This window comes from Trachypithecus francoisi, unplaced genomic scaffold (assembly GCF_009764315.1).
Source record: "Trachypithecus francoisi isolate TF-2019V2 unplaced genomic scaffold, Tfra_2.0 Lachesis_group12, whole genome shotgun sequence".
Classification (NCBI taxonomy): Eukaryota; Metazoa; Chordata; class Mammalia; order Primates; family Cercopithecidae; genus Trachypithecus; species Trachypithecus francoisi.
The window spans coordinates 45,781,779-45,804,990 of NW_022681457.1; the positions used below are offsets into that span (position 1 = coordinate 45,781,779).

The 23,212-nt window shown below is 38.5% G+C and overlaps 1 long non-coding RNA gene across 1 annotated transcript; it reads right to left on the reverse strand.

The window, feature by feature from the left end:
* Positions 1 to 3,011: 3,011 nt before the first annotated feature.
* LOC117093846 lies at positions 3,012 to 22,870 on the reverse strand. Its single transcript, XR_004441273.1, has 3 exons — positions 22,826 to 22,870; positions 11,717 to 11,832; positions 3,012 to 3,172 (listed from the first exon to the last, which is right to left on the reverse strand). It is a non-coding gene; the product is annotated as an uncharacterized LOC117093846 (long non-coding RNA).
* Between the last annotated feature and the right edge of the window lie 342 nt (positions 22,871 to 23,212).

The window sequence follows — 23,212 nt, forward strand, 5'->3', positions numbered from 1 at the left end:
CCTGGGGCAATAATAGTCGAGTCCTATCCCTCCCAACCAGTGAGTTCATAGCTCCCACATCATGTGATCTGTAACAAATTTTGTGCCCTGAATATCTAAAGGAGCTCTTACCTTTAACCCTTATTCTAACACTGACCATATATGTCAGAATATGCACTAGTATACACCTGACTACCCTTGCATCTAATTTCTTTTAACCTGAGTGATGAATAATCTAGGCATATAATTTTTCACTGGAACTAAGCCCTGGCGCGAATCCCTGCTGCTAGTGGTAGTGAACTCTTCTTTTAATTGCCAGCCAGAGATGAAATCTTGCTTCTAATATTCCTGTTACTAACTTTATGCAGCAATATGACCTATCAGTTACACGTTGTTGCCATCCCCTGCTCTACCAATTCACAGGGCCCCGTGGTACCACCAGAGTCTGAATGGAATTAGAATTTGCTATCTCCTTTGTATTGGGGGGCCTTCAATGTCCATCTGATTTCTCCACATGTGGGAGTAGATCTCTGGTAAGCTCTAATGTATTCTGCTTAGTTTCCTTAGCTCCCATTTTGCCAGTCTCTCGCTGGATTCCTAGCGTGTCCCCTGTTCATGGGAAGAGTGGCCTTCAGAGTGTAAGCCATCTGTGCTAGGAGACTCAACATCATTTCAACCGTCTAGGTCTTCTCAGAATCTCTGTCATCCTGGGCTCTATTTTCCTTGTATAATTTCAGTTCTAGTCTATGTGGTTTGAAGATTCGTTTCCTTGACAGTTGACAGAAGCAAAAACAATTGAGGAATTCTGGTTCTTTTTCTTTTCTATTGATATACAACATCAGTTCTTAACATGTAAAATACACTTCCATATTTTGTGTTTTAATCTGGTTGTTGGCACTATTATTATAGGCATTATTATTATGTCACTCTTTTAATTACCCATGATTAAATGTCCTTCTTTTGATCTTTTGTACACATTATTTTCATTCACTTATTCCAAAAATATTTCTAGGTGTCTGCTCTTCACCAGATCCTATTCTAAGTGCTGTTGACACAACCATGAACAAAACAAAGGTCTGTTCTTAGGAGCCTACATCCTAGTCTGAGGAGAAGGAAAATCAGCAAACAAGTGTAAATACAATGTCAGGTGGTAAGAAGTGCTACAATGAAAAGTAAGGCAGTATAAAAGGGATAGTTCATAAAAGTGAAAAAGGAAGGTTTGTGAAGGTCATATTTGATCAGACAGCAGATAAGGGAGTGGTTAAAAGAATATCTGGGGAAAGAATACAGGAGGCAGAGAGAGATAAAGGCAAAGACTTGAGGTGAGAATGTGTTTGGCTCACTCATGACAGTGGATGAAGTAGAACGAGCAAGCAGGGGTGGTGAGTGAAATAAAATGGAATACTAAAAAATAGAAAAAGAGTACAGGAAAAAATAGAAGAAAAGTAAACAGATGGGACAAACTGAAAACAAATAGCAAGATGGTAGCTGTAAACCAACCATATCAATAAATACAATAAATACATATGATATAAACGAATTAAAAGTCACAGATTGTCAACTGGGTTAAGGAAGCAAGATTTTTATGAGAAAAATACTTTAAATATAAGGATTCAGAGAGGCTGAAAGTAACAGAATAGTAAAAGATGTATCACATAATCACTAATCATAAGAAACTATATAATGGTATGGCTATATAATGCTAACAAAAGTGAGTTCAAGACAGGAAGAATTACCAGGCATAAAGAGGGATATTTTATAATAGTAAAATGGTAAATTCTTCAGAAAGACACGATACTCTTTTATTTTTACTGTGGAAAAATATACATAATGTAAAAATTACTGTTTTAACCACTTCTTGGTATACAGTTCTGTGGCATCAAGTACATTTACAGCACTGTGTAATGGTCACCACTATCCATCTCTAAAACTTTTTCATCTTTCCAAACTAAAACTCTACACCCACTAAACAATAACTTCCTATTCCCCTGTGTCCCCCCATCCACTGACAATCACCATTCTATCTTTTTCCCTATGAAGATGACTACTCTATATACCTCATATAAGTGTAATCATAAAATATCTGTCCTTTGGTCTGGCTTATTACATACAGCATATATTTTCAAGGTTTATCCGTGTTGTAGCACACTTCAGAATTTCATTCTTTTTAAAGAGTGAATACTATGTCACTGTATGTATATGCCACATTTTGTTTATACATTCATCTGTCAGTGGACATTTGGTTGTTTCCACCTTTTGGCTATTGTAAATAATGCTGCTTATATGGTTCGGCTTTGTGTCTCCACCCAAATCTCATCTTGAATTGTAATTCCCATAATCCCCACATGTCAAGGGAGAGAACAGGTGGAGGTAACTGGATTATGGGGCCGGTTTCCCCCATGCTGTTTTCATGATAGTGAGTGAGTTCTCACGAGATCTGACGGTTTTATAAGGGGCTCTTCCCCCTTTGCTCAGCACTTCTTCCTGCCTCCTTGTGAAGAATGTGCCTTTCTTCCCTTTCACCTTCTGCTACGATTGTAAGTTTCCTGAGGCCTCCCTAGTCATGCTGAACTGTGAGTCAATTAAACTTCTTTACTTTATAAATTACCCAGTCTTGGGCAGTTCTTTATAGCAGTATGAAAACAGACTAATACAGCTGCTATGAATATGGGTGTATAAATATCTGTTCAATTCCCTGCTTTCAATCCTTTAGAGTGAAATTGTTGGATTATATGGTAATCCTCTGTTTAATTGTTTTGCAGAACAGCTGTACTATTTCCACAGGGGCTTCATAATTTTACAGTCCTGCCAGCAATGCACAAGGGTTCCAATTTCTCCACATCTTCACCAATACTTCTTAGTTTCTGCTTTTCTGCTGATAGTCTAACGGATGTAAAGTAGTATCTCCTTGTGGCCAATAACTAGTGCTGTTAAACATCTTTTCACGTGTTTATGGGCCATCTGCAGATCTTCTTAGCTGATGCTTTTATTCCTTTGCCTATTTTTATATTGGGTTGTTTTTTGTTGTTCAGTTGTAAGAGTTCTTTATACATTCCTGATATTAATTTCTTACCTAATAGATGAGTCGCAAATATTTTCCCCCATCCAGTTGGTTGTCTTTTCACTCTGTTGATCATGTCCTTATATGTATATATAACACTCTTAATGAACTCCGATATATATGATGCAAAACCTGACAAAACCAAAAAGATAAATGGACAAATTCACAATCACAACTAGTTCTTTTAACATCCTCTCTCACAATTGGTTCTAGTTGATGGAGCAACTAAAAAAGACACCTGTAAGAATAATGAAGACTTGAGTAAGCAACTTGAAGTAATTGACATTTATAAAATGATATAGTTAATAACTACAAAAGTAATTAGAAAATAATAACAGAAAGAGATCTAAAAATGTCAAAATATTTTTAAATGTAACACAGTTTTAAGTAACCCAAGAATAAATCATAAAGGAAAATGAAACAGATTTTAATTAAATATTTAATTGGCAATATAAATACATCATATCAAAATCTGTGTTATTCAACTAAAGCAGTGCTAGAGGGAAATTTATAGCTTTAAATGCATATACTAGGGGAAAAATTATAAAAGTAGTGATTTTTCTACCTTAAACTAGAAATAGAAACACAAATGAAAGCCAAGGTAAGTAAATGGAAGGAAATAATAGATACCAGAACATAAATTAATGAAATGACAGACAAACAGCAGAGGAAATGAGCAAACACAAAAGATGTTTGTTTGAAAAGAATTTAAAAACTGATAAACTTATAAAAGACTGATTAAGAAATCAACACAGAAAACACAAATTAGTAAAAGGAGATATCACTCCAGATCCTACAGACATTAAAACTATGTTAAGGGCTATTCCACTTCTGGAATGGTCCTTATAGAAAGATGCAAGAGACCATCACTCTTTTTTTTTTTTTTTTTTTTGAGACGGAGTCTAGCTCTATTGCCCAGGCTGGAGAGCAGTGGCATGATCTCAGCTCACCGCAAGCTCTGCTTCCCAGGTTCACGCCATTCTGCTGCCTCAGACTCCCGAGTAGCTGGGACTACAGGCGCCTGCCACCACACCCGGCTAATTTTTTGTATTTTTAGTAGAGACAGGGTTTCATCGTGTTAGCCAGGATGGTCTCGATCTCCTGACCTCATGATCCACCCGCCTCGGCCTCCCAAAGTGCTGGGATTACAGGCGTGAGCCACCACACCTGGCTGAGACCATCACTCTTATCCTAACAACTAAAACAAGGTAGATCAGATAAACTAAAAAATCATAATATTTTAAAAGGAATCAAAATACCAAAGATCTCAAATGAACTAAACATCAGAAATTGAGAAGCCATCATATGTAAGTAAGGGAAGCCTTCCTGGTGCTCTCATCTCAGGCAGAAATGTGGAGGATGGTGAATCTACCACAGGTGGAATTCGTATACAAGGTAATAAAAGCAATTACACTTTTATCTCTGAGCAGTGAACAACTGGAAAATAAAATAAGTTTTCTATTTCAAAAGCACAAAAGATATATAATACTTAGGAATACATTTAACAAAAGAAGCGCAAGACCTGTCAAACCATTTCTGAGAAATATTAAAGTAGTCCTAAATAAATAGAGATAAAAATATTCACAGATTAGAAGAGTTCACAATGTTAACGTGTTAATTTTATCCAAATGGTTGTGAAAATTCAATGCAACCCCAATCAAAACCCATAATTTTGTAAAGATTGACATGTGTATTCTAAAATTTATGTAATAATATCCTAAAACAGTCCAAAACAGCCATACACATACACGTGAAGAAGAAAACAGAGCTGCATAAATAACACTACAGGTACTTGGTTTCAAGTCTTATAAAGCCACAGTAATTAAGTTGTATGCCTGTGTTATTAGTCTAAAGATAAGCCAAAAAAAATTTATGAAACAAAACACCTGAGGATGTATATATTAGGATTTTTTTGTCAAAGTGGTAAGATAATTTAATGAGGAAAGGAAAATTTTTTCAAGAAATGGTTCTGAAACAAGACATTCTTGTGGAAAAATAAATGAATTTCAGCCCTCATTTCACTCACACAAAAGCTATTTTGAGATGGATTACAGATCTAAATGTAAGAGCTAAACCTATAAAACTCGGAGAAGAAAATACGAGCATCTTCATCACCTTGTGGTATGCAAAGTTTTCTTTTTTTTTTCTCTCTTTTTTTTTTTTGAGACAGAGTCTCGCTCTGTCACCCAAGCTGGAGTGCACTGGCCAGATCTCAGCTCACTGCAAGCTCCGCCTCCCGGGTTTACGCCATTCTCCTGCCTCAGCCTCCTGAGTAGCTGGGACTACAGGCGCCCGCCACCTCGCCCGGCTAGTTTTTTGTATTTTTTAGTAGAGACGGGGTTTCACCGTGTTAGCCAGGATGGTCTCGATCTCCTGACCTTGTGATCCGCCCGCCTCGGCCTCCCAAAGTGCTGGGATTACAGGCTTGAGCCACCGCGCCCGGCCGCAAAGTTTTCTTAAAGAGGATACAAAGCACTAACTATGAAAGTATATACTGACAATATAGACACTACCAATATTAACGACTTCTTAACAAAATGCACATTGAGCATTTGAAAAAGCAGCAACACACTGCAAGAACTATTGCAATACATACATCTAACAAAGGATTTGTATTCAGAATCCAAAAAGAACTACTAAAATCAATAATAAAAAGACAACCCCATTTATTTAAATGGGTAAAAGACTTGAACAGACAATTTATACAAGAAGATAAACAAATGGACAACAAATGCATGAAAAGTGCTCATCATGGAAATGCATATTCAAGCTACACTGTGGTACCATGTCACACACACACTGGAATGACTCAAACTAAAATACTGCCACCATATGTTGATGAAAATGTGTGGCAGCTATAACTCATACACTGCTGGCAGGAGTATAATAATGGTACAACCACTTTTGAAAACTGGCGGTTTCTTACAAACATGTGTCTATCCTGTTACCTAGAAATTCCTCTTCTAGTTACCCAAAATAAATAAAATCATATGCCAACAAGAACGTTCATAGTAGCCTTATTCATAATAGCCAAAACAGGGAAAAAACTGAATGTCTATCAGCAGGAGAATAGATTAAAAACAAAAAAACAACTGTGGAATAATCATACAATAGATTGTTATTTAGCAATAACAAAAAGAATGAATTATTGATATAAGCAACAACTGGATATATCTTAAAAACATGTTCAGCAAAAATCCCCATATAGTTTATTATTCCATTCATATAAAGTCCAGAAAAAGGCGAAACAAATCTAGGTGTTAAAAATCAGAACAGTAATTGCCATGGGGTTGGAGGTTGCCTACAAAGGGGCACAAGGGAACTCTCTAAACCTTGAGTGAGTTGTGTTACATGGGTGTTCCCACTGTCCACATTCATTGAATTGTACACTGGCAATTTATGGAATGAATAGTGGCTGCGAATTACAAAACAATAAACTGAGTTGAATAAAGATTCCAGGAGAATCCATGGTCAGTGTTTAACACCTGTCAAAATATTTAGATATTTTGCATATATTTACACATGCATACAAACCCCAGTGACCAAGATGGGGCAGAGGAGAGAGGGAGATAGAGAATAGGAAAAGGGAAAGCAGAAAGTGGAGTGCTGTGGTTTGAATATGTCCCCTCCAGAATTCATGTAGAAACCTAATCCCCATTGTCATGGTATTAAAATGTGTTACTTTTGCGAGATGATTAAGTCATGAGGGCTTTCCCCTCGTCATGAATGGATTAGTGCCTTATAAAAGGGCTAGGGGCAACCAGCCTAGGCCTCTTTTTGTTTTTTTCTCTCCATCTCTTCCCAAGGATGCAGCAACAAGGTGCCATCTTGGAAGCAGAGAGCAGCCCTCATGAGACACCAAACTTGCTGGTGCATTGATTTTAGGCTTCCGCCTCCAGAACTGTCAAAAATAGTTCTTTACAATTTACCCAGTATTTGGTATTTTGTTTTAGCAGTATGAACAAGCTAAAACATGAAACTGGAAAGTAGGGATAACTCTTTGGGGAAGTTCTGCTATAAAGAGATTCCAAAAAATGGAGCATGAAGGAAATGCAGACGCAAAATTGGCTCAAGTTTTTATAAAGTCATGAGATATTTAAGCATTTTTGTTCCATGAGGATTATTCAGAAAAGAAGGAACGTATGAAGATGCAGGAAAAAGAGGGCACACATGTGGAAGTGATGGCTTTGAGAAGGTGAGAAGGGGAGAATCCAGTGTACAAAAAAGGGCTCTTCTGAGAGGCCCTTGAGCAACCACTCTGTTTCTTTAAAACACCCCAAATTCAAAGAGACGGTGTGCTTAAAATGTTTATTGCGGTATATATTCAGTTAAGAAACTAATTATTATTGGCAGCTGCTCTTCCTTTCTCTTTTCCTTGATTATACAAATTACATGCCACTGGTGATTGCACAACAACTTACACTCCTTCAAGCATGCACAGAAAGCAAACTTTGTACCAGAGAAGGATGATGAATGTGCGTTAAGGGATTGTCACAAAAGGTTTTAGAAACTGATAACTTTAATAGTTATTCTCAAAAGAAAAGCACAGTAAAAAGTGGAAACATAAAAAAACTTCTTGGTCCAATCCAGGTTCAAGGGCTGAGTAAAAGTTACAGTAGAATAACTGTTCATCATCCTTTCCTCATTTTGAACGGATTGAAAGCTCCAACTCTTACATAAGTGCTACAAATATCCTAAACTGCCTGTGATTTTCCTAAGCCTCACTGGTTTAGAATTAATATCACTAAAGCTCCATTCTTACCACATACAGGACTATCTCACACAAAAAAAGCCTGTGTTCACCATCGACAAATACCCACAGCTTGAGATTAATAGTCAGGATTTAGGAGGGCAGGAACCTTCTAAAAAAACCACATGTGAAGGCCAAAGTGGATTTTTAATATTGGGGACAACAAGCATTAACTAATTTTTCCTACTGGAGTGCACTGTCCTTTAGTCTCTATTTTTGCTCCTAATTGTTCCTGCAGGTAGTAGGTTAACATGTAACGTACTTAGAGAAGGAAGCAATTGAACATGGCATAGATACTGAAAGAGAGGGCTCAATAAAAGAGCAGCATGTGCTCTAATCTGGCCTTTTACAACATCCACTATCAAAGAGCTTTGGGGGTTTAAGGGGATTAGATACCATAACCCATCTGTCAGGTCATTATGGAAGGAAACACTCCTGCTGTTTTCAAGGGAAGATGCCCTACTGTATATTATTATCATTAAGCATTAACAGAGTACTGTAGGCTTGCAAAGCACTTTGAAAGCATTTTTATTTGTTGCTCCTCATAAAATGCTGTCAACTCTAAGAATTATCTACAAATGGAGAAACTGAGGTTCAGGAAGATGGTGACAAATGTTTCAGTCACCCAGGGAGTGGCAGGAGCTATGAGGAGTACTTGGAGCCTTCAGAAGAGGGAATACCTTCTATCTCCTCCTACCTAAAAACATGCCAAAGGTGTGTGCATGTGTGCGTGTGTGTGTGTGTGTGTGTGTGTGTGTGTAAGGCCCAAACCAATTCTCTTGGGTTTTCCTGCAATCTTATACATTATTCCATAACGAGTACTTATGAGTTATTTTCTGTAGACACAGGATGTATCTTAACAGCAGTTGTATGTCATGATTGACACTGTTCCATATGGGAGGAGAAGCAGGATGCATTGAAGCATGAACATGTGTAAAGATGGACTGATATATCGCAGCTATCATTTACAAAACTGGAGATCCCAAATCTAAAGCATAATGAGGCAAAAATGAAACACTACATGCCCATTCATCCATGTTGCTTGTAATTTGCTAGAAATAATTTAGCATTCCAGTAAATTCTAAGCAAGTGACTTAGTATACAGGGCAAAAGATAAAGACATCTACTGGAAAACAGCAGAGCTATCTAATACACGCTCCCAGGAGCGGAGCTCTGACACTCACAATAACATGGGTGCAGTTACCTGATATCATTTCTTTTGCTGAGATTCTCCCTTCTATTTAGAACAGAATTATGGGAGTTATTTTTGTGAGTCTTACCATGAGGGGATTATCATTTTCCTTTGAAAGGGAATTAATCTCCATTAAAATAAGGAACAAATAGCACTGATATATTTAGACATTAAAGGGATAAATTGCCTCAATTGTTTAAATATACTGATCAAACTGGATTACTTAATTAATGGCTATGTTTTGTGTCTTTTAAAGTTGTTGTGTCTTGAAGAAAATGGAGAAAAACAATTTTTCATACTTTTTAATCATGATTAAAAATGATTACTGATATTCACTTATTTATTCTATACTGAGCATCATCTATATGCTAGACACGATCTCTTTCCCAAGGAGTTCACAGCCTGATAAAAGAGATAAGGTATATTCACATATAACTACATTACAATGTATGGGGTGATGGTTCCACAGCGAACTATAGGTAAATTACCGTGGAGCTTGAGGGAAGGGCCAGTGCTTGAGAGGATTATCATCTCATTCACAGAAGTGGGGGTCAGATTAGAAAGGAGGGGGAATATGGGAAGGCTTTACAGGACAGATTTCAACCAAGGTGCTTCTCCAAGGTTGTATAGGGATTGGGCAAACAGGAAAGGAGAAAATGAGATATTCCAGGTAAAGGCACAGGGGCAAAGAAGGAGCTGGTAGGGGAGCTCTAACAGTAGCTAGTAGTAGTTCACAGTTACTACAGGCTTAAGCTAAGTCATACATAAGTAGATGTAAAAGGAAGGAGGGGGAGAAGGCGAAAGCAGACCAATTCGTGCCATGGTTCCCAAATCTGGCTAATCCAAGAGATCCTGAATCCTGGAGATTCTGGTTTTGGCTTCATAGATTCAAAGCCCTTCTACCCTAGCCTTTGAATCTATGTAGCTATAATTATCCAGCTACTTGCAATCCTCTCTCATTCATTTATCCCTTCATTTCATACCCAGTGCCCTACCTCTGGTCCTTCTTATCTCTCACCTGGATTATTGTAGTAGCTTCCTGCCTTGCTTTCTCATTACTGCTAGAATCATGTTTCTATAATAAAATGTATGTACTTCCTCACTGCCCTACTTCAAAGCCATTAATGGCTCCATACTGCGTAACAAAGGACATGGTATACTAGTTTAGTCAAAATCTGGGCAAAACCTACCATTTCCCCTGGACAAAAGCACACTTACACGCACACTTTCTAAACATTTCCTAAAACCCATTCAGCCTCTGTCAGAATGCTTTGTGCTCCTCCTGTCTTCCAGCAGAAATATTAATAACATTTAGCATTTCATTCCTGGGAATCCATCCTAAAGAAATAATTTAAAATGTTAGAATATCTCTCTTTAGCCTCATCTCTTGTGATTTCCCACCTCACTCTAGCTGCAGCTGTAAGAAAGTCCTGGGAGTTCTCATTGCCTCTGGGTCCCTTTGCAAAGGGTGTTCCCTCTGTCTGATGGCTTCCTGCTGGCAGATTTTTTCCTTCTTGTTTTTTATTTTTCTGTATTTCAGCCTTAAATGATCAGTTAAAACGTCCATACTCTGTTGCATCTTCTCCATTCTGCTAAGCATTTAGCTATTCCCTTCACCAGTTTTCCACAGCACCTTGAACACATCTCCACTATCACGTTAATCACATTGAAATATAATGCCTTAGAGGTCCATCCCTCTCTAAACCACAAGAGCCAGGAGAGCAAGAAGCATTTCTTGTCGATCTGTGTGCTTTATCACATTTGTGAACAGTTCATATGAAAATTATGAAAGCTTCAACTAGGAGTGTTTGGAAGTCTATAGCAGAGGTAGAATTTATAGGGATTGTTAAATGTGTATGGAATAACTAAGAGAGGTGTCAAAGGTAAGGTCAAGCCCAGGTGATGGTGAGGATGATCTTGACAAAAGAAATCAGACAACGCAGGATGAGAAAGTGGTTTAAAAAAGAACATTGACAAATTCAGCCTGGGGCTTGAAAAAAATAAGGCAGAAAAGACCTCTGAGTTCTAGGTGTGGAAGAGCCATGGTCTGTTCATTCACTCTCTCTATATCTCCTTTATCGTCTCCCTCTGGCTTTCCTAGAGTCAGAGGAGTGGGAAAGGAGTGTCTAGAGAAAGAGATGAAATATTTTCACACAGACAGTGCTCCTTATAGTTCTCTATTGACTATTCCTGGCCTCGTACACACCATCTGCAGGTCTAAATGTTAACTTTTGTGCAGGGTCTATTTGTGGGTATTTCACCGGCCCCTCAGTTCCCAAGAGATGTATGGATCAGCTCATTCATCCGTCCTATAGGCTAGGAAGTCTGGATATTTCCAGCTCTACCTATGATTCTTCTTCCTTTAGCTCCTATGCTATTGAGATGCAGTGTGGGTAGCTGTTAGTCACTTGTATGACTACATAAGAATCAATAGAAGTGTAGCCAGTTTATTGAAAGGGCTCAACGTAATGAGTACAAACAGGAAGCAGCTGTATTTCCCTCCTACCACTGCCTTTCAATATGTCAGATTCCCCTTGCCTATACCTTAATGACATTTCAGGCAGCTCCCATAGCTTTCCAGTCATTTTAAACAACAACAACAACAAAAAGCAGTCTCATTTCAGTAATTATGAGTCACTTCTAGGTAGTAAAAGACTCTAGTAAATTTTAAGATTCTAATTGCATATCTCATTCAAAGCTTCTCCCCTCTCCCTAAGACAAACTCAGTCCCCACCTGATTCCAAGCTCCTGCAGTGGAGAAGCTGGGCATGGTCTGTTCTTTCACTCTCTCTTTGTCTCCTTTACCATCTCCCTCTGGCTTTCCTAGTCAGACTAGAAGGGAAGAAGATTCTAGAGAAAGAGACAAAATATTTTCACTTAGACAGTGCTCCTTATATTTCTCTATTGACTATTCGTGGCCTCTTACAGGGCATCTGTAAATCCAAATGTTAACTTTTTGCATTTAACTATTTAACTATTTGTGGGTACTTCACAGCCCCCTAACTCCCTGATGTGGGCACTCTCTGGTTAACCTCCTGTGATCCGCAAATTCTCCCTCTCTCTCTTTCACTTGCACATGCACGCATGCGCGCGCACGCAGACACACACACACACACACACACACACACACACACAGAGTCCCATCAAGGCGGCTGGAGCCTGGTTACTTCCAACACTTGCTCCATGGAAACTGTACATCTGTGTGACACTACATGATGGGAGGTTGGGCTTGTCTAACTGCTGCCCCGTCTCCCAGCACAGGTGGCTCCATAAGCCCCACAAAAAAAATCTTCATGAGTTTCCCAACGCTCAATAATGAACGGCCTTTTCTCTGTCTCAGAAGATCAGCCTTGTTAAAATAGAATGAAAAGAAAGAAAAACGAAACAGTCAGTGCTCAGTTCTGAGTTTTAAAGGAGATTTATGAAAACTGATAGCAGAGACAAAAGTGTGAAAGCAAAAGCTTTTACTTGCAAGAACTAGGTTATTTTGCAATAAAGAATTATTTTGTTGTTTTTTTTTTAATTTAAAAAGTGTGGTTTGGAGAATTAAGCAAGGAATAAAAAGGCAGAGCACTGAAGGAGCTCAGGGCATAAGGTTTATGCCATAAACACTAATGAGAAAGCCCAAAAGAGAGCCAGGCTACTGCACTCCAGCAGAGATAAAGATTAAGAGGACTGGAAGAGGGAAAAGACAGTAATGAAGGAGAATGTGATGAGGGTAGAAGTCAGTGAGGCCCTTGCTGGGGACCCACACCTGGGAGAAAACATGGTATACCCAGAAACTGCCCAGCCTTTGCCAGAGAAAAAGCCATATGTCACCATCAAGCACCAGAGAGGCTCAGTGAATTATCTCATTGTCCAAAGTCCATTCTGAGAACAGCCAATGAACCACTGCATATGACTTGTGCTGAGAAATTACATCAGCTGTACTTTTCATCACCATCTGGGGAGAACTTACTATCTACTGCAGTCTACTTACCACTTGGTATAAGCTCCAATTGAATCACCATTTGTGAACAATCCACCCTTTCTCCCTGACCCTTTAGTGACTCAGAACACGTGAAAGTTCCCAACACAGTGCCCTGGGATCTTAGCATGGTGGTATTACTGTGGGAAGAGAAGTCCCCAGTCCCTAGCTCCTACACATGTGTTGCACTACATAGATTGCTCTAACCCAATACCTTTAGCAGCCCCCATGCCAGAACACTACCATTATATACTGGTTTTCTTAGGATAAGGTCTAAACATACCATAAAACAACCCAAGACTTACCTAGAAGACAAGCATGACAACAACAATAGAAATAAAACCTGGCAATTTGAAAAACGCAGAATAAGGCAAGGCAAGTTTCCATTCTACTTACAAGTAGATACAAGTTAATCATACCAGTCACCTAACCCTTTCTTCAACTTGAACATGTGGGAAAATGGACTTTCCAGGGTAGCTGGGCATCAAACCAATTTCTTCCTTAGTGTTATATATTAAAAGCAGTATAACAATAATACTTTGTTCTCTTCCAGAAACTAAATTATGTAAAATAGGTTCCTCGCCTTATCAAAAGAAAACCTAGGAGAATATGTGGAAGAGATATGGCTATGAGGAATACCAAAGTCAAATAAGACACAAGTATTTAGAGATCCTATATATCGAATTTGGTAGCACTGAATTTTCAAAATCAAATACCTAAAATTTACCAGGTCACAGAAAACATTCATAGTGCATTTTCCATTTCTCTAGATATTCACAGGCAAGCATTTCAGTCAGTCTTAGAGAAATTTTCCAGAAAGTCCTAAAATGTGTTTGTATTGACCATTTCAGAACCTTTCAATGCTGACCTCAACAATTCCAAGTCGCAACTCCTCCCTCCTATTGCTTTCCATATCAAGAGGCAGCATGGGTAGAAAACCTTCAATGTTCAGTTAATTTATTACAGTCCTTGGAGGAGTGACTACAAATAGTTTACATACTCTATTCACGCCTATAGTCACAAAGTACCTTTGTCGCCTACAAGGTATTACTCAATAAAGCACTGTTTTCTCTGATTTTCAACATTTTAATAAACATTTACTCAAAATCTACTTTGGTGTGCTAGGAGTTGAAGATACAAAGATGAGAAACAATCCTTGCCTTTAGGGAGTTCATAATCTCTTTTATTTAGTGTGTTTATATGGTGGCTTATTCTTTTTTTTCTATTCAATTTATCTAGATAAATGGGGCGTGTATGTTGAACTTTGTATTCATTCTCTGTGTCGCTGTGTTGCTGTGTTTGAGGGCAAATCCCATTCTCTCTTCCTCTCTTTGTAGCTCTCCATATGAATGCCAGAAGTCTTTCTTTTTCTGATTATCTCCCTCCCTTTACTTCAAACTTCCTCCCTTCATTCTCTCTTCTTTAAAGAGTTAAGTGGGAATATATTTTATTTGTTAGAGTTGTTAGATTTTTGTGTTCCGATCTTAAAGTTTTGCACTTTAAATTTTTCCATATTATTTACTTAACTAGCCCTTATGTAATTTTTTTCCATGTACATGTCAGTAGAACTTGATAGAAAAACCAAGTTCTCAATCTCCTGAACTAACTACTCCCAGGTAAGATATATAAGATACATATACACAAACTCACACATAATGGAAGGATAATTATATTCATCACTCATTTTTACTCATTGATATCAAAAGTCTCATTATGATTTTCATTAGGATTTGGCTTGATTTCTTTTACGCTCATAGTATGTGGACCAGGCAAAAACAATTTAAGAGGAATAAGAAACAGATAAATACAAAGGCTGGGCACGGTGACTCATGCCTGTAATCCCAGCACTTCGGGAGGCCAAGGAGGGCAAATCATGAGGTCAGGAGATTGAGACCATCCTGGCTAACACGATGAAACCCCATCTCTACTAAAAATACACAAAAAATTAGCCAGGTGTGGTGGCACGCACCTATAATCCTAGCTACTCTGGAGGCTGAGGTAGGAGAATTGCTTAAGCCCGGGAGGCAGAGGTTGCATTGAGCCAAAATCACGCCACTGCACTCCAACCTGGGCAACAGAGTGAGACTCTGTCTCAAAAACAAAACAAACAAACAAACAAACAAAAAACAAAAGAAAGAAGGAAGGAAGGAAGGAAGGAAGGAGGGAAGGAAGGAAGGAAGACAGAAATAGGAAATACCCCTAAAAGAAATCAGAAAATGGACAGATTATAAGCAAGAAGAAAAATTCTGTGATACCTAGAATATCACATGTCAACAAACCTGGCTAAATCACCATTTAACTTTATTTCATACTCCCATATAATTAACTCCCCAGTATAAAATAAAAATCAAGTTTTACAAATATATTAATCACACTCTATTTTCTAAAGCACTACTATTCTAAAATCAGTCGGATTATTTACTTTATTCATCCTTATTTTGGGGCTTTTTATTATTAAGCCTTAGCCTTTGTCAAACTTAGCTCAGAGTACTGAGTGATGAATATTATCAACTGATTTTTCCTGAAACCTTTGCCTCTTTCCAATCTACTTCATGAAGTTTATGAATCCACGGCTGTAGACTGCTGCAGCTCCCTGTCTCTAACCTGCACAACATGTCTGAGTTCTCTCTGTGGGGACCTATGATCCTTTGTTCTGACGGCTGCCTTCTCTCTATGTTATGTGATCGGAGAAAGTTTTGAAGATCTTTTGGTCGCGTTTCTGCATTTGGAGCTTAAACTGAAAGTCAACTGCACCACTTGCACTGCTAGCCAGAGCATCTGTGTAGCTCAAACATCCCCTGCCCTCTGTTAATCCCCACAATAGTCCTTACTGACTTCAGGCTCAACTCTCACAGTGGGCCATGAGTAATTTAGTTCAGTTGAAACTTAGGCAATATATACTCTTTGCTAGACAATCTGATAGGTGTCTGGAGACACAAAATAGAAAGACAGGAACCTTGTTTTGATTAATTAGTGCACAATTTCATAAGAGGGAAAAACGTGAATAATCACAAGAAAGTTTTAATGCAACATTAGAAATCAGGATTATATAGCCTTAACATAAAAGACTGAGACACTTTTTAATGGGGACGGTAGTGGCAGGTGGGGACTTTTGACAGATTTCAGGTCAGAGGAATAGTATTTCACAAGAGGAAAAGCAAGGAGATAAACAGTAGAGCTTCTTCTGAGAGTTTGCATGGGGTATATGGAGTACACGCTATGGATAAGTAAAGAGCGGCTCAAAGAGGTTACGTAAAAGGCTGAAGATGGCAGCACCAGTGTTCAAAGCAGAATTAATACACAGGTCTATCTGGCTCCGAATTCATGTTCTCTACATTACTGCCTCAGAACAGATGTCATTTACTGTCTGTGTTATACACATAGAGCAGCGTGTGATGCTTGCTTAATTCCTTGTTTGGTACCTGTGCTTCCCACAGTATGTTCAATCTAATTTAAACTGGCTTCCTTCCCCCCATTGAAACTGCCTTTATGAAGGTGACATACAGCCTCATGTTGACTAATCCACCTCTCTTATCTTACCCAACTTCTACACAGCTTTCAACTCCTTGAAACAATTTCTCCCTTCGTCCCTATGACTCCACAAACCCCCAGTTTTCCTCTGACCTCAGTGGCTGTTCTTTTTCACTCTCCCTACTACCTTCTCATCTCCTTCACCACCTCTAGCGCAGAAATACCTAGTCATGGCTGTGCATCTTTCTTGTCTCTACCTTTTTTCCCCCAAAATTAGCTCATTTTGACATCATGGTCTTAAATGTCCCTAACCTTGAATATCTAAATGGCAGAGGAGTGGCTAAAAATGTAAACTCTGGATCCAGGCTTCCTGGATTCTAATCTGCGATCCACTGACTATAAACACTTAAGTTAGGTGCTTAACCTCTCTGTGCCTCAGTTCTCTTACCTAAAAATGGAGAAGACAATGGTAGCTATCTTTATACACAGCTACCTTCCCTACAACTTCACTTAGATATCAAATTTAATGTGTCCCAACTGAATTCTGTATTCTCTTCCCCTCATAAGCCTGTTCCTCCCCATGTAAATAAATATCATCACAAACTCAGACACTCAAGTCAAAACATTTAAGCACATTCTCTAGTCTTTCCCTTTATTGACTCCCAACAGCAGCAAGTCTCAATTGCTGATATGTATGTACCCTCCAAAATATGTTTCAAACCTCTCCAGTTTTCTTCATCTCCTCTTTCCCACTCTAACCCTAATACCATCATCTCTTACTTAGACAACTTTAGTGGCCAGCAAACTGACCTTATATTCACACTTGCCACCCTACAATCTATTTTCCATACAGAAGTAAGAATTATTTTCTTCAAAGGGTGTAGCAGATCACATCTCTCCTCTGCCGAAAACCTTCCAGTGGCTTCCCACTGAACTTAACATCTAGACTCTACACCATGGCCTAAAACGCCCCATGTAAATAGCTCCTTCTTTTCCAGCCTCTCTAGACTCCTCACGCAGCTGTCATAATGGCCAATTTCTGTTCCTTAAACATACCATCTTGTGTCACTCCAGGACCCTTGAGCTTCCATGGAATGTTCTTCCACTGGCAAAGATCTATTTGCCACTAAACTGCTAGTACTTACAGAAGTGCCTGGCACATAGTATGTGCTCAGTATGTACCTGTTTAACAAATTTATGGATTTATAGTTCTTTAAAGTTAAGATTTCATTCATTTAATTTCTATTTTAAATTACTAGGGGTGCTCTCTGTGTAAGGGAACTCTGAAGTGAAATATTTTTAAATGTGTAGAATCATTCTTAAGTTACAATTTTAAAAATAGAATTTTTGTCATTTTTATATAGGCAATTACAATTGACTTCTTATATAGGAGAGATAGATAGATGATAGATAGATAGATAAGATAGAGACAGAAATATATACTTATACATATATACAAATGATCTAAGAACATGCTTTTTTATGAAAAAAAAGGTGGCTCACTGAATACATAAAACTTGTTATAGTCTGAGATAACAATGTTACATATAAAATTGGACCAAGGATCTAGAAATAATTACTACGTTTTCAAGCCTAGGTACAAAAAGATAAGAGTAGTACCACACCACAAGGGTTCACAAGGCAAATGCCTTCTTTTGGCATTGACATTGCTAACACATGCCTGTCAACATTCTGAACAGCAAGCTATAGAAATCATACAGACATTTATACAGAATTTTTTAAATCCACAAGCTCTTGCCTATAAAGACTTCTAAAAATAAATATTTTCACAATAAATCATTTATGTGCATTTTATTTTTTCTGAATTTTTCTTAATTTACAATCACATGAAAATAACTTTCCTGAAAGCACAGAACTGTTGCATTTATTTGTAGCCATTACCTTTTTTTTTTTCTTTTTCTTCACCTACCCTGGTAAATGCCTCCTACTCCCGAGGCTGAAAAGTATCTGAAGATCTGTAAATCATGAGTTTAATAAGTATAATAAATCATTTGTTACAGTTATTTTTAAGACTTAACCTTATCGAGTTTTAACTGATATGTTTTGCAGGTACTCCTGCTGTTATATGGAAGCAATATAAGTTTAATATTTAGTTACCGCAACCTAAGGACACTTTGTTTTACTGAAGTATGAAAACTGTGAGTGGAAACAGTGTCCCTAAAATAATTAAGCCAGGACTTTAAGCCACAAAATACAGCAAAGTTTCTAATTAAGGTTAATCTTTGAAAGTTCACAATTTAGTGATGAAATCTTCAGGCTTCCATTTTATGGTCAAATGTCAGTTGTTTATATTCAAACAACTGCCATTACATGTAACAGTAGTAAAATATCAAAGAAAACTTCCAGACATACCAGTTCTCTTGAACTTGGATATATACTGTCTTAAAACAAAATTTAAAATCCACCATTTACACATTTAAAACTATTGCAATTTTTCCTAACCTTATTAGTGCAGATGCAGAAAAGGTATCCTGTTGAAAGCCATTTCTGACAGGAAAAGCAATGTCAATTTTTAGCATTCATAAATGTGAATCATCAGTGAAATCATAATGAAGTAACATATTGTGCATAGAAAATATCTAAAGACAAAAAGATGATCTCTATAGAATGCATCATCAACTGCCATAACCCTAACTAATCACTGTGCTTCATCCATCAAGTTCAGAAGCAGGTGAAGTAACAGATTCCTAAGTAACACATGTACATGACCCTACTGCTTACAACGTAAAATGGCCACTTCAATATATTTTGTTACGTGTGCTTATGTTGCTCTCTCTTGGTGGAAAAGCAGTACTGTTCAAATTGTTTACCACTGATTTTTTAAAACTTTTTAAAAGGCTTTCAGGTTAAGAGAACCAGTTTGTTTTGATACAGTATTTTCAATGCCATTTGCACAAATTAAAGTGCTAATTGCTAACCTTAGAACAGCTATAACTATTTTAAATAATTCCGAGTTTCTAAATTGACGTGCATTAAAAGCCAGTTGGAGCACACACTGAAATGTTTTCATTTATGGACTCCCAGGAGATTTCATCTTATAATAAACAAAGTACCAAACAAAATGAGAGCAAGAGGGTACTAACTCTGTAAGAATTCAGCTTTGAAAACCTAATTCACTGAAAGAAGATGAAAATATTGGTAGAGTCTCCTGAGTGCTCCATCCATTTATATATTTGCAGAAACAAACTATGATTCAGTTTTTTAAAGTTACTGGATAAACATAAGTGGTGGTAGAAGTCCACACATGTAACAGAAAAAATGTTTTTTGTGATAATGGATTGTAAGATGAGAACCAGTGGCATGCTGGAGCCGGCTGGTACCAGTTTGTGAGAGCTGACTGTGCACATATCTTCCCAACTCCATGCTCAGTGGCATAATTTTGACAGTTGAAATCTATCATGGTGGGAGTTTTTACACTACAGAAATTTTCAGTCATTGTAAGTAAGGGTTTTGTCTTTCTTTTTGTACTTGTTTCATTTTTTTATTTTTTGAAGGACTGCTTGTTATTTACCAGCATACCACTAGAAATGCCAAAGAACACGCCAAAAAGGAAATCTTTCTCCCTTTGGCTAATGACAATTTAAAATGTTTCTTAATTGTAATGGATATAAATGCCAAATAAAGGACTTCTCAGAGGAAGTCCCTCCTTTTAATATACTTATAAGTCAAGCAATATATAGCATTTTATGGTCAGAATAGAAATTATTCACAATGACTACTTCCTCTCTTCCAAATCAAGAGTCTTTTCAGAGAGTGGCACAGCAGTTGTATTTCTAACCAGTTCTCTACAGTAGCCAAAAACAGCTGAGTAACCTTTGGGAAATTGTTCACTTATCAAAATACTACACTCAACCAAGTGAAAAAATGTTTTGTATGCTGCTGTATTTTAAATATGAGACTGGTAACATAGATGTTCAATAGCATGAATGAAGATCTCAAAGATGGAAGCAAAAATTTGGCAAAGACTTGAAAATGATGCTTCATAAGCCAAGCCCCTCGTGTGCTCACTGGGTTACCCTCACCTTTAGAAGAAGGCAAGACGCGGGAACATTTTAGGGTCTTCCTTTCACTTGGGAGATTTACCCATAAGTTCAGAGAGACAACTTCAGAAAACAACTGTTACGGCATTTAGAATCTTAGAGAAGGACCTCCTATCTAGAAACACGAGAGTTTAACTTCTGAAGCATCACAGACTTCTGCAGCTCACATATGTCAATAGCATGGAAATGAACTCATAATGCACGGTCTGGTAGCTTGCGTTTGCATTAGGGACAGCGTACTGTGTGGGGAGGATTATCAAGGGAAGGTTTGATTGATTATTACTCCAGTTCTGCCTATGCCCCCAGGACCCACTTGAAGACATTATACTTCAAGGTGACTATTCTGTTGAAGAGAATATAATATTAATTAATTAATGGTTACATATAAATAATGGAAAGAGACTAATTGAGCGATAGTTCAGCTAAATAGCCCCAACAATGTCACCAGCAGTGACAGTACCGCTGAGCAACTGATAAACAGTACCAGCCATGGAGGGCAGAAACAGAGCCTTTTAAATTCATCTTTTCATGTATTTCCTTATAATGAAAGCCAATAACAAAAGCATGTTTTAGGCGAAAAGATGTTAAAGAAAATGTAATCATTGAACAGCAAGAGTTATTTGTTTACACAAACACTAAAGCCTCAGAATAAAAAGATAGCTCATGATGTAAAATTGTTTCCAATTATTGGCAGAAGGACAGAAAGATCATCATATCAGTAACATAGAAAGAACAATCATGCTGCAAAGAACAATCAATGGAAATGCAATTTTCAATGTTACAAATCATTAAGCTGAAGATGTATGAGAATCAGTTTTAAATATAACATGCAATCAGAATCTGCTGTAAAACCAGATAAAAAATAACTTTAAAAAAGCTGTACTAAATCAATGAGGTATTTATTTAATAAAATAAAAATCCGACCTCTGGATACAGTCATCCTGAAGGCTCTATCATAGGGAATGAAAATGAGACTTCATCTCTTAACTTTAGAAATGCAAAAATCTTCATAACAATCTTATGGGGACTATAATTATCATCCCCATTTCACGTATAAGCAAAATGAGAAACAAGGTATTAAGCAACTCACACAAAGTCAACCCATTAGTAAGTGGTGCAGCTGGGATGTAAACTCTGGCAGTTTAGCTCCTGAGTCCAGCCTCTTAGCAACTACATTACACACCTCTCATCTGGATAAAACATAAAACTGTAGAAAATCCAGGAGTCCTTTCTAAAGAGAGAGGTTTTAGTTGGGTTTTCGAGGTAGATTGTCTTTTTTTTTTTTTCTTTTTGCCTCTTTCTACTATATGCCCTTATTTATAACCTAAAATATTAGATATGCAATTCTGCCTTCTGTTAAGCAAGTGACCCATTATACCTGATGTCCATAAGGGCCATTCCATCTGGAAACCAGAGGTGGTCTCTTAATTGTTCCATGCTAATAGTTAATAGAACATTTGATAGAATTCCTTACATACACCTTTGTTATTTAGCCTTATGACATTTCATTAGAATTATTTAATTGACTTTTTCCTGTACTAGAATTTGAACTCATGGAAAGTGAGGATGTTATTAATAATTTGTTTCTCTGTTATCTAGCATAGCAATTGACACACAGCTGGCACTCAACGTGTATTTGTTAAATAGAAATTATTTGCCACAACGAAAGAAAGCCTGAAAGAAACAACCTTAGCCTGCATATTAAACGCACATATAATTGCCTGTTTTACACTAAATGGACTTTTTAACAACAATGAAAAAAATGTTTAGACAACTTTCCTGACCTCTATCCTTTATTCCTCATGTAAAATAGGTCACAGTCTGAACGATCCTTTCTCAGACACGTCTCCTGAATCTGGATCATCACCATGCCACCCGGGGTAGGCTCTGGTCCTAACAGGCCTGGACTCTGAGCAACGGTGTCCTGACTGCTCTCCTGACACCTGCCACTCCTAGGCCCGGCCACTTGCCGTCTCATCGCCCCCTCGTGGCCCTTCTCTACCCACCTCGGGACCTCTCAGGCCTCCTGGCTCCGCCGTAGACCCTCCCTGTCCTAGATCCCGCCAGGGCCCACTCGGGTTCCAGCCGCTGCCTGGGACAGCCAAAGGCTGGCCCGGGCAGTTCTTCCCCAGGTCCTCCGGGGCGTCCCGGGCCGCGCCGGCCTGGCCCAAGGGCACCGAGGAAGACGCTGACCCAAGGACCACTGTCCGAGCGGCTTCCCCCGGCCCCCCGTGGTGCCGCGTCCCCACCAGCCTGGGGTGGCAGGTTCTACTCGGGAAGTCTGTTTTATGTCATCTTTCACGCCGATTTCACACCGACAGGGGTGAAGCTGTGGAACTTATACCTCAGCTGGGCCCCGCCGCCAACTCCCCGGGCAGGGGAACTGCGCACTGGCCGGGGTTCGGCGAGGGGCGGAGCTTCCCGCTCTGCCCTCGGGCTGGTGAGCCGGAGTCTGGCACGTGGGCCTGGATGTCCTGACAGCCCTGGCCCCCGCCGCCTCTGTATAAGGCAGAGCGCCTGGAAGGCGCCGCTGCCTCTCTCTCCCCACGTGCCCACCTGCCTCTAGGAACTGGTGAGTTACTTCAGTTGTACGTGACTCTCCAGTGCCACAATTCAGTGTGTATACCAAACGGTGTTATTGAATAGATGAAGATGATTACCACCTGGTAATGAGTTTCCTTAGTCCCATTCTTACAGAACCTGAAAACTCAACGCTAACCCCCCCCAGACT